This window comes from Medicago sativa, chromosome 4 (assembly GCF_051527215.1).
Source record: "Medicago sativa cultivar Bolivia chromosome 4, Bolivia_mono, whole genome shotgun sequence".
Lineage (NCBI taxonomy): Eukaryota > Viridiplantae > Streptophyta > Magnoliopsida > Fabales > Fabaceae > Medicago > Medicago sativa.
This window is the reverse complement of record NC_140752.1, coordinates 55,939,073-55,952,330: the sequence shown is the minus strand read 5'-3', so window position 1 is coordinate 55,952,330 and position 13,258 is coordinate 55,939,073. Positions and strand designations below refer to the sequence as shown.

General features: G+C 39.7%; 1 non-coding gene across 1 annotated transcript; it reads left to right on the top strand.

The window, feature by feature from the left end:
- The first annotated feature begins 11,590 nt into the window (after nucleotides 1–11,590).
- LOC146930011 (small nucleolar RNA R71) lies at nucleotides 11,591–11,697 on the top strand. Its single transcript, XR_015009158.1, has one exon. It is a non-coding gene; the product is annotated as a small nucleolar RNA R71 (small nucleolar RNA).
- Nucleotides 11,698–13,258: the final 1,561 nt, after the last annotated feature.

Genomic DNA, 13,258 nt, shown 5'->3' with positions numbered 1-13,258 from the left:
GGGAAAAAGAGCCATTTTCACCCCAAAACCCCAATTTTGACTCCCCAATGCCCAAATTTGATCCCAAAGTTTGTTTAAACATTTCTGAACATGAAAAGACACTCAAATCCATATAAAATTTGACCTAAAACATTCTCTTAACAAAAATCATCATTTGACCCATTTTTGATCAAACTTCAAAAACAACACAAAGTCATAGCAAACTCCACAATTATGATTGCCCAAGGTTTTAATCATCAACAACAACATCCCTCAACAACAACAGCAATTAACCATCATGAATTCATTAATAATTCTTCACAACAACACCTCATTTCATCATTTTTGGACAAAAATGCAAAGCATACACTTAACCACAATTTAAGCATGTAATTTCATCATCAACAACTCAAATAACATTCAATTTACATACCCAAACATTGCATCAAAACATGAACACGAATTTACAATTAATTAGATTCAATTCATCAATTTCACAAAATGGGTAGAAATTAAAAGTTAGGAATTATGGTTGAAACCTAACCCTCTTACCTCTAGCACCAAGAATCGCTAACCCAAGCTTCAATTTAGCTCCTAGATGATGAGTCCCCTCTTGCCTCTAACCCTTGCTCTTGTTCTTCCCTCTAGCCTCTAACCCTTCTCTTCTCAAATGAAAAATGTTGGTGAAAAACCCTATTTCTCTACTAACATTAGTTTATATAGGCTCCCCTAATTGGGCTTATCTCACAAACCTTAATGGGCCTAACTCATTTCTATTTAAACCTCAAAAATGTTACTACTCACTTAACGGTAAAATATGACACTAACGGTCACTTAATAGTAAATAAAATAATTACTACACCTTCTAGTAACTTGTTAAAATAATACTCTTACTAAGCACTAAAAATAACCTCCAGCAAAAATTACAAAATTACCCCTTCTCTCAAAATGACCAAAATGCCCCTAAATTCAAAATGACTAAAATACCCCTCTAATGCCGAATTCTACGATTCCCAACCAAAAAAAAACACACAGAGGCAATAATCACATAAGAGCACATATAACACACATAAATAAATAAATAAAATAAATCTAGCGAAAAATCGGGTTGTTACAACTCTCCCCCACTAAAAGAATTTTCGCCCTCGAAAATTACCTAAAGGAAACAACTCCGGATACGAAACCTTCATCCTACTCTCCGATTCCCAAGTGGCACTCTCACCAGTTGGTCCAACCCAAATCACTTTAACCAAAACGATCTCATTGCCACGCAAACGCTTCACTTCACGATCCTCAATCCTAACTGGCCAAGTCTCGACAGTCAAATTATCTCTTACTTCCAAATCATCCACTTGAATCACATGAGACGCATCATACACATACTTCCGCAACTGAGACACATGAAACACATCATGAAGATTCGACAAAGATGGCGGTAACGCAATCCGATACGCTACAACCCCAACCTTCTCAACAATCTCAAACGGTCCAACAAAACGAGGAGTCAACTTCCGACACTTCAAAGCATGACCGACACCGGTTACAGGATTAACTCTCAAAAACACATGATCACCAACCTGAAACTCAATGTCCTTCCTCCTCTTATCATGATAACTCTTCTGCCTACTTTGAGACGCTCTCATCTTCTCTTGAATCATCTTAACCTTTTCCGTAGTCTCTTGCACAACATCCGGTCCTAGCAAAGCACCTTCTCCTGACTCATACCAACACAAAGTAGTCCTACACCTCCGACCATACAAAGCTTCAAACGGTGCCATTCCGATACTAGAATGAAAACAGTTGTTGTAAGTAAACTCAATCAACGGTAAACTTTCGACCCAACTGACACCTTGCTCCAACACACAAGCTCTCAACAAATCTTCCAAACTCTGAATAGTCCTCTCCGTCTGACCATTAGTCTGGGGATGATAAGCAGAACTCAACCTCAACTTAGTTCCCAAAGCAACTTGCAAACTCTCCCAAAACTTAGAAGTAAACCTCGGATCCCGATCCGACACAATACTAGAAGAAACATCATGCAATCTAACAATCTGCTCAACGTAGATCTCAGCCAACTTCGCTACAGACATACCAGTCTTGATAGGAACAAAATGTGCCGACTTCGTCAACCGATCAACAATCACCCAAATAGAATCAAAACCCTTAACAGTCTTCGGTAACGCTCCAACAAAATCCATAGAGATACTATCCCACTTCCACTCTGGCACAAACAATGGTTGCATCAAGCCTAACGGCTTCTGATGTTCAATCTTAGACTTCTGACAAACCAAACAAGCATACACAAACTCTGCGATCTCCTTCTTCATTCCAGGCCACCAAAATAACCTCTTCAAATCCTGATATATCTTAGTCGCTCCTGGATGAATACTCAAACTACTCTTGTGACCTTCTTCCAAAATCTGTCTCTTAAGCTCAAGAACATCAGGCACACAAACACGATCGCGAAACATCAAAACACCGTTCTCATCCAATCTGAAGTCTCCACCCTTGCCTTGGTTAACCAACACCACACGATCTACAAGTTCCAAATCTTCCTTCTGTCCATTTTTGATCTCCTCCAAAATATTACTTGTCAGCTTCAACATTCCCAACCTCACACCATCCGGCGTCAACTCACTAACCAAACTCAAATCTCGGAACTGCTCGATCAACTCCAACTCTTTAACCATCAAAGCAAACATATGCAACAACTTCCTACTCAAAGCATCAGCAACAACATTCGCCTTTCCAGGATGATAGCTCAACTAGAAATCAAAATCCTTAAGATACTCCAACCATCTTCTCTGCCTCATATTCAACTCCTTCTGGTCGAACAAGTACTTCAAACTCTTATGATCACTAAACACTTCAAACATAGAACCATATAGATAATGCCTCCAAATCTTCAACACATACACCACGGCTGCTAATTCCAAATCGTGAGTCGGATAATTCTTCTCATGCACTTTCAACTGCCTCGAAGCATAAGCCACAACCTGACGATTCTGCATAAGCACACCACCAAGACCCATCTTAGAAGCATCACAATATACAACAAACGATTCCTTCGGATTCGGCAAAATCAACACTGGAGCTGAAGTCAGCCTCTTCTTCAACTCTTGGAAACTCCTCTCACACTTAGCATCCCAAACATAAGCTTGTCCTTTCCGAGTCAACTGCGTCAATGGCAACGCCAACTTAGAGAATCCCTCAATGAACCTCCGATAATAACCTGCCAATCCAAGAAAGCTCCTCACTTCAAAAACAGACTTAGGTGATTCCCACTGCAACACTGCATCAACTTTCGATGGATCCACGGCAATATCACCTTTAGAAATCACATGACCAAGGAAACTCACTTCCCGCAACCAAAACTCACACTTCGACAACTTAGCAAACAACTTCTTCTTCTTCAAGACTCCCAACACAATCCTCAAATGCTCGGCATGCTCTTCTTCAGACTTCGAATAAACCAAAATATCATCTATGAACACCACCACAAAACGGTCCAGAAAAGGATGAAATATCCTATTCATATACTCAAAGAAGACACCTGGCGCATTAGACACTGCAAATGGCATCACGGAATACTCATAGTGTCCATACCTCGTTCTGAACGCAGTTTTGGATATATCTTCCGCCTTTACTCTAATCTGATGATATCCTGATCTCAAATCAATCTTGATGAACACCTCCTCGCCAACCAACTGATCCATCAACTCATCAATCCTCGGAAGTGGATACCGATTCTTAATCGTCACTTTATTCAACTGCCGATAATCCACACACAACCTCATGCTTCCATCTTTCTTCTTAACCAACAACACTGGAGCACCCCACGGAGAAACACTCGGTCTGATAAACTGCTTCTCGAGCAACTCTTCCAATTGCTTCTTCAACTCACCCAACTCTGATGCAGACATCCGATACGGCGCAATCGAGATAGGACTCGTTCCTGGTACCAAATCAATTGCAAACTCAACTTCCCTCTCCGGCGGTAACTTGGTGATGTCGTCCGGAAAAACTTCTGGAAATTCTTGCACTACCGGCCAATCACCAACTCCTTTCTCACTACTCTCCTTCAAGGAAGCAAACATCATGGACACACTAGCTTCACCATCCAAGGACTTCTTCACTTGCTCTGCGGTCAAGAACTTCCCACCTTCCTCAGCTACCGGCTTAGAAAACGTCACACTCTTGGTCAAACAATTAATGTTAACACCAAAAGTCAACATCCAATCCATACCGAAAATCACGTCCATATGCTTCAACGGAAGACAGACAAGAACCAACTCAAAATCCATGTTACCAAAACTAACAGGGCATTTAGCACACACTAAGGAAGTAGTCACCGAACCACTAGCCGGGGTATCGATAACCATCCCTCGCGACAACGGAGTCACAACCAAACCCAAACGCTCAACACAACTAACCGCGATAAAAGAATGAGTAGCACCAGTGTCAATAATTGCAATCAAAGAAGTACTATTGATAAAACACATACCTCGGATGAGATTATCCGGATGCTCCACCTCTTCCGCATTCAATGCAAACACCTTCCCTGCCGCCTTCTTCGGCTTGGTACACATAGTACTAAGATGACCCTCTTCACCACAGTTGAAACAAGTAATATCATTCTTGCACTCAAACGCCTTGTGACCCTTCTGTCCACACTTGTAGCAACTATCACCCTTCCTGCAACCACTAGAGTAATGACCCAAGATTCCACACTTGTAGCATCTCACATCAGCAACATTCGGCTTAGAGCCTCCACCAGATTCCCTCTTCTTTCCTTTGTCCTTATAATGGTTCACCTTGACCTTTCCAGCTTCATCAAACATGCGACACTTATGCACCAAAGTATCAAAGTCTCGGATCTCCTAAATACACATGTACTGATAGATATCGGGCCTCAAACCGCTCTTGAACTTCAAACACTTAGAGACCATGGCATCCTCCGCATTGATGTACGGACAAAACCTCAAAAGCTCTTCAAACTTTGCAGCATACTCAGCCACCGAACAGTTCTCTTGCTTCAAGTTCAAGAACTCCACTTCCTTCTTGGTCCTCAAATCTTCAGGAAAGTACTTCCTCAAAAACTCAGTCTTGAACCTAGCTTAAGTCACAGCTCCACCAGCCTCAAGCCTTCCCTTAGCATTGGTCCACCAATACTCAGCCTCCTCAGCAAGCATGTGAGTAGCCAATCTGACCTTTTGATCCTCACTAGTCACCATAACACGAAAGATCCTCTCTATGGCTTGCACCCATGCCTGAGATCCATCCGGATCATACCTACCCTTGAACGTTGGTGGACTGTTTCGCAAGAAACGATCCAGCCTCTGCTCCTCCGCCTCACCAGGATCACGATGACCAACCGCCGCCTGCTCATTAGCCTGAGCCAACACCTGAGCCATCGAAGCCAAAGCCTGCGCAATCGCCGCATCATCTCTACCACCAGTCATCTCACTTCTACACCATAACCAAACCAACAGATAAGGACAACAGCACAACTAACAAGTATCGAAGGTAACTCATTACCGTTCGTATACAAACAGGAAAAATCAACGGATACTAGTCTACTAGTCCATTAGTCCGGACAAGACTGACCACGGCTCTGATACCAACTTGTAACACCCTACTTCTATTAAGCGGTAAAACGCGTGAATATACAAATATATTCTAGAAATAGATGTTACGTCTTCCAAATTAAAACATACATGCATAAAGATCATGTTATATCACATAGCAACAAAACACATATATAATTCATAACAATTATAAATCTCAGAAATAAGATACAAAAACAACATCCTCCAATCTCAGATACAATAATATCTCAAATCTCAACATAATAATGTCTCAACACCAAAACTACAAAATCAAATAGAAATCCAACGTGCAAGAACTACCCTAGATCAGCGCCCTAATCTAGACACTTGCACAAAAAGAGGAACTCCGCTCCTCGGCAACATCAACACAAGTCTAAGCATCCTGCACTATATCTACCCGTACATACGGAAAGGTAGGTGGTAAACCACTGAGGGTTAGCATTACATCATCATAATCCTGATAGGGCCAAACCGCAAGTGCACGGCCTATCGAAGTAATAGTAGTAAGAAGAGTATCGTTCCGCTAGGGAGTTGTGAATTCAATTAACTTTTACAGAATGATTAGAAGAGAGAAAAGTTTATAAAAAGGGGGTTTAATTGCTGAAAGTAAATAACAATAATATAAAAGTGCCTTGGGATTATCGGTTCATCATAATAACAAATCTTTCACTAGACAAGACTTTAACTTCTAATTCCATGGTTTACACCTTAATTTCTAAAGACCGGTTTCCCTTTAGCCCCTCACCTTTTCGATGAAAGTTCGGTGAGAGTTTACCTCTAGTAACCAAGCCTATTTCGCTGACTTGATTACTAGAAGATGCTTATAAGGATTGAAACTACTTGTGTCTCAATAATTGCAAAGACTATTTCGCTGCCCTTGCAATTATTGTCTAGATTCACTTGTTCCAACATCAAAGCTCCGCTCTCGCTTTATGAATTGATGTTTGGGATGATGGATTAACGATTATCAAACCCTCCGCTTTCGCTTCCACAGTTTGATAATTGTTTATCCACGTTAAAACGGTGAATCTAAATTAGAAATTAGGGTTACATAGAAATTAGGGTTTAAGCTTGGTTCGTTAGGATTATGTCATTAGACTTTTCCAACAATCCCAAGACAAAGAAGAGTCTACTCACTAACGTTCATTGTAGACATGGGGGAAGAAGAGAGAAAGCAATAAAGTAAAAGAACAATAATATAAAAGTGAACTTTTATTCCAAGAACAAAAGATGAATGTTTATGATGGAGTGTTACTCTATTTATAGCTTTACAATTGACTTAGAAACTAAGCAACTAAAAGGGTAAAACAGTAAAGCTGCAACAGGGTAACTTGGGCCCGAAGAAAAAGCAGCAAAAGAGGGTTCTGGATCGAGCACGGCCGTGCCACATGTTGGCACGGGCCGTGCCAAGCTTCTGCCTTGGTGGGAATATATTTTTGTCCCGTATCTTTGTATTTTCGCACTGTATTTGCTCCAGTCCTCTTTCTTTTGCTCCAAGACACCTTCCACCATATATTCGTTCCTAAAATATAATAAAAAGCAATTTAAAGTAAAACATTCAAAAAGGAAATAAAATGCAATAAAATAAAATCAAATCTTTAATAAAACTAAACTAAATAATGCATTAAATTAGACTAATTATTGACTCATCAAACTCCCCCACACTTGAATCATTGTTTGTCCTCAAGCAAAAGGAAATAGACATAGCAGCAACAAAAGATTAATCATGGCAATATTAAGAACACATGTCTCAAAAGAAAGGTTTTGCTTCAAGTACACTAATTACAATTTCAAACATTCCTCATGAACCTATTCTACCCAACATCAAGTCTCAAGTGAGTGTGTGTGTGTGTGTGCAGTCCAACCCTTTTCTTGCTCCTGTATAAGACAGATATTATGAGGAATAGGTTCTATCCTTAGTGCTGAAGTAACCGAGAAAAGTCATTTCTTCATTTCATATAAGAGTGATGGGAATTTAAGTTAAAATTAAATTAGATTAACAATTAAGCACAAGGGGCTGCAGATGCTTAGGGGCTATCTATCCTCGTAGGAAGTCTTCTCGGATGTAATTGTCCTTTCCCCCTAGATTCAAAATCACCCTAAGCAGTGCTGCAAAATTTTCTTTTATTTCATCTCCGCGTAGGAAGTCTTTTTTGATGTAATTGTCCTTTCCCCCTAGCATTGATGAATTTATTTCACTTTAAGTTCAAATTAGGGAGTCACCACCACAATTAGGAAGTTAGGGATTGTCCTTTCCCCCACATGTTGGTGTTATTCTCCCGCCCCATTTAACTTTAACAAATTAAGAGAATATAATGATTAAGGCACAATTGATTATTTCCCACACAAACGTATACTACTCTTACTCTGAAGACTTTAAAGGGTCTAAGTTAACACTAAAGATAGAACGTGCTCCTTAAAATACCTATTCATACACTTGCTCAAAGATTGCAACTGGGTGCTTTTCTCATTGGAGATTTTTTTCACAATAAAACAAGATATGGGTATAGCAAGAACACAAGAAACACAGGAAACTACTTTTACGTACAAGAAACAACCTCTAAGGAAGAGACAAAACAAAAAAATTTATGCCATATTTTACATTAAAAACAAGCTACTAATCATGCCCTTTGCTATAAAAACAAAACAAAAGAATAAAGTTCAAGGGAGTTTGGAAACACTACGACTCTAGACACTTTATTAGCCCCTCCCCCCCCCCCCCCCCCCCCCCACTTAGGGGAAGCATTGTCCTCAATGATTCAAAGAAAAAGAAAATTAAAGAGTAGAAGGGGAAGAAGAAGAGGAAGTAGAAGAAGGAGTAGTAGAAGAGATAGAGTAGGAGAAAGAGAGAAGAGAGAAGGGAAGAGAGGAAGAGGAAAGCTCACATTTGTTTATTGAGGTTCGTAGGGAGGAGCTTGAAGTTGGAGGTGTTGCATCATCCGACGGAGCATCTCATTATTTCCATCGTTGACACGGTTGCCCCTTTGAACTTCATTGCGAAGGCCGGAGATTTCAACACCTTGCCTTTGTTGCTCGGTGCTCATCCTCTCGATCTCATTATGAATCCATGTCCATCTTTGATCTTCATTAAGTTCACCGGCTTCGTGGCCATGGTATTCTTCCTCTTGGTGCAAGTTAGCACCTTCTCCTACATCATGGTGCAAGTTAGCACCTTCTCCCTCATCATCATCTTGCTCACGAAGAACCTGCACATCATCAACATACAACCAATTTTCTTCCACCTCGGTGATAGTCCGAGATGGGTTAGGCAATAAAAACATGATTGGCACATTTAGCTTAAGTTGGTAATGGAGTGGTGGACGATGTTTAATGAAATTCATAGCAATGAGGGTTTCCCTATTGAGCCTATTGTTTCCCTCGATTGGTTTGATCCCCTCATCCTCACTCACCCCAAAACACCTAGCTATGTATGTAATGATGCCGCCCACCACTATGTCTCCCTTTCTGGGTGGTCTAGTACCTAAGAAGTCTAGGTAATCAATCAAATAAAAACCAGTGTTGACAGGGTGGTTGTAGAGCATTGCCCATAACATGAAAAACTCATCGGGTCTAGTGTTTTCTAGCTCGGTTCTACCCCAAATTGTGCAAGCCATGACCCGTTGAAGGTACCTAAGTACGGGGTTGTGAATGTTGCTAGCTTTGTTGGCTCTAGGGAAATAGTTATCAAGGCCGGTGATACGGTTCCAAAAGGCAGCTGGGTCATAGTTATCCGATTTTAGACTATCATCCCAATGATCATGAATATACCCCTCATTGGTAAAACCTAAGGTTTCACAAAAGTGCTGAAGAGACATATTATAATCAATATTCATTAACCAGAAAACAACTCTATGATTAGGGTTATCAAAATTCAACTTATCTTTGGTAAAAACAAGTGAGCTTAAAAATTCATAAGTAAAATTCTCATAACCCCTCATAGGTGTTAGCATATCAGTCCAACCTAGCCTACCTATCAACCTAAAAACATCATCTCTAAGCCCTAGCACATTCAAATCATAGGAATCAGGATATCTAGAGGGATGTAAGGTTTTAGAAGTAAGAATTTTGTACCTGTCCCTTTGTTTGTTGTCTTTGAACTGAATTCCATGATTCTTGACTTGTGTTTGCTTCTTTGGGGGAGGACCTCCTTGAGATCTTGCTGGTTCCTTACCACTTCTTCTTGAAGCCATTGACCTTTGTTTGAATTGGTTTGAAGGTTTAGGATTTGGGAAGATTTTTGGTGGAAAGGATTGGTTTAGGGTTGGGGTTGATGTTTAATTAAGGTTTATGGGTTTAGTTATGGAGATTGGTTGAGAATTTGTGGTGTTTGGGTTAGGTTTTGGAAAGGTTAGGGTTTTGGTGAATTATGTGGTTTGGATGAAGTTTGTGATTGATTTGTGGAAGAATTGAATGGATTTGGTTGAGTTTTGATGGAGATATGAAGGTTTGAGGTTTGATAGTTATGGAAGTTTTAGAGAGAAGTTTGAAGGTAGAGAGAGGTTTGTGTTTGAGAATGAATGGAGAAGAAGATAAAAATTGGGTTTATAGAAGGCCAGAAATCGGGCACGGCCGTGGCACCCTTGGCACGGGCCGTGCCAACACTCTGTGGCTCCTGGCTATGTTTTTCTTCAAATACCTGGCACGGCCGTGCCAGCCTTAGCACGGGCCGTGCCAACCTTCTGGTCAGGGGGCTTCAAAATTTTTCTTTTTCAGTTTTTTCGAATCAAACTTGGACAATTACCTACAAAACACTTAAAACAAAGAAAAACAAACAAAACAAAGCAATTAAATGCGTGGGTTGCCTCCCACAAAGCGCTTGTTTAGAGTCACTAGCTTGACGGTTAGAAAGTGGTTTTAACTATCCTATACCCAATCTCTCACTAAGGGATAATGGCAACAAACTAACATTCTCTCCCAAATCACACATGACTTTCTCAAATGTTTTATATCCTATGACACAAGGTATGGAAAATCTCTCTGGATCCTTAAGTTTAGGTGGCAATTTGTTTGGAAGTATTTCAATAAAATTTCTAAACTGCTCATTTAACTTGGATTTAGCAAACTCTTGTGTTAAAGGAATTTTAGGCTCATGAGATGGTGAAACAAATGGCTTGTCATTCTCTCCTATAGCTTTCTCACTTTGAGGCTTATCACTTCCTATGTCTCCTTCATTGTTCTGAATTTTCACAACGAGGTCCTCTAATTGGTTACCATCCCTAAAAATAATAGCACTTATATGGTCTTTGGGGTTGGTTTCGGTTTGGTCTAGAAGGACTTCAGAGGTTTGAGAGGGAGTAGCCACCTGTTGGGATACTTGAGAAGTCTGAGTCTCTATCATCTTACTGTGATTAACTATGGAGTCTACGTTCGATGTATGTTTGGCAAGAGAGTCCTTCAAAAATTCAGTTTGATTTTTAAGCTCTTGGAGCTGCTTGGATTGATCAATAACACATTTTTCTAGTAAAATTTCCAAGCTGGATTTTTGAGGAACTCCTTGGTTGTTTGCATAACCGGGTGGTGTTGTTTGTTGTCCAAAAAGATTTTCAGGGGTTTGAAAAAAAAATTGATTGTTTTTAAACCCTTGATTATATTGAGCATAGTTTACTTGCTCAGGACTTCTAACAACACTACCTAGTTGGCAATCAATGCCAATATGGCCAAATACACCACAAACTTCACAAAGAGGTGATACAGGGGCAGGTGTGACAACACTAGTATTTATTTTATCAAATTTTTGTGTGAGTGCGTCAACTTTAGCAGCTAGATGATCAAGGGAAGAATTTTCATACATACCTACCTCTTTCTGAGAGGGTGAAAGAGCAACATTAGTGGTGTCCCTTCCGTAGGTCCACTGATAGTGGTTTTGTGCCATGTCCTCGATCAAAGCATATGCTTCTTTGTATGTTTTGTTCATCAAAGCTCCACCTGCAGCTGCATCAACATAAATTTTTGTGGGATACAAAAGACCATTATAAAAAGTGTGAATAATAAGCCAGTTCTTTAAACCATGATGGGGACAAAGTCTAAGCATTTCTTTGAAACGCTCCCACGCATCGTAAAGTGATTCTCCATCTTTTTGAGTGAATTGTGTGATTCGATTCCTTAATTGAACTGTTTTAGAATAGGGGAAGAATCGGGCAAGAAAAGTTTGCTTCATTTGATGCCATGAAGTGATAGAACCAATTTCCAATGAATTAAACCAAGTACTAGCTCTACCCCCTAGGGAAAAAGGAAAGTAGTGCAGCCTTACGACCTCTTGGTTTGCATTCACGGTTCCACTGAGTCTTAAAAAAGTTGAAATATGAAAATTCGGATCCTCAGTGGGTGATCCGAAAAATTGATTTTGCTGCACTAAGTGAATAAGTGCAGGTTCTATTTCAAAATTGTCATCAACCGTTGGGTACACAATAGCATCGTATGACTCATTTGAAGATGGGATTGCATACTCTATGAGAGTGCATTCCTTAGTCATATCGTTATTATCTTCCCAAGAAGCTAAAGGCAAAAGAAGAAATAGAAAAAGAAAGAATAAAGAAAGAGATATATTTTTTTTTCTATATAAAAAATAATATAAAATAAAGAAAAAGATTTTTTTTTCAGTCTAATCACTATTAAAAAGTTAAACAAATTACAACAACTCCCCGGCAACGGCGCCAAAAACTTGATAGGGCCAAACCGCAAGTGCACGGCCTATCGAAGTAATAGTAGTAAGAAGAGTATCGTTCCGCTAGGGAGTTGCGAATTCAATTAACTTTTAGAGAATGATTAGAAGAGAGAAAAGTTTATAAAAAGGGGGTTTAATTGCTGAAAGTAAATAACAATAATATAAAAGTGCCTTGGGATTATCGGTTCATCATAATAACAAATTTTTCACTAGAAAAGACTTTAACTTCTAATTCCATGGTTTACACCTTAATTTCTAAAGACCGGTTTCCCTTTAGCCCCTCACCTTTCCGATGAAAGTCCGGTGAGAGTTTACCTCTAGTAACCAAGCCTATTTCGCTGACTTGATTACTAGAAGATGCTTATAAGGATTGAAACTACTTGTGTCTCAATAATTGCAAAGATTATTTCGCTGCCCTTGCAATTATTGTCTAGATTCACTTGTTCCAACATCAAAGCTCCGCTCTCTCTTTATGAATTGATGTTTGGGATGATGGATTAATGATTATCAAACCCTCCGCTTTCGCTTCCACAGTTTGATAATTGTTAATCCACGTTAAAACGGTGAATCTAAATTAGAAATTAGGGTTACATAGAAATTAGGGTTTAAGCTTGGTTCGTTAGGATTATGTCATTAGACTTTTCCAACAATCCCAAGACAAAGAAGAGTCTACTCACTAACGTTCATTGTAGACATGGGGGAAGAAGAGAGAAAGCAATAAAGTAAAAGAACAATAATATAAAAGTGAACTTTTATTCCAAGAACAAAAAATGAATGTTTATGATGGAGTGCTACTCTATTTATAGTTTTACAATTGACTTAGAAACTAAGCAACTAAAAGGGTAAAACAGTAAAGCTGCAACAGGGTAACTTGGGCCCGAAGAAAAAGCAGCAAAAGAGGGTTCTGGATCGAGCACGACCGTGCCACATGTTGGCACGGGCCGTGCCAAGCTTCTGCCTTGGTGGGAATATATTTTTGTCCCGTATCGTCATATTTTCGCACTGT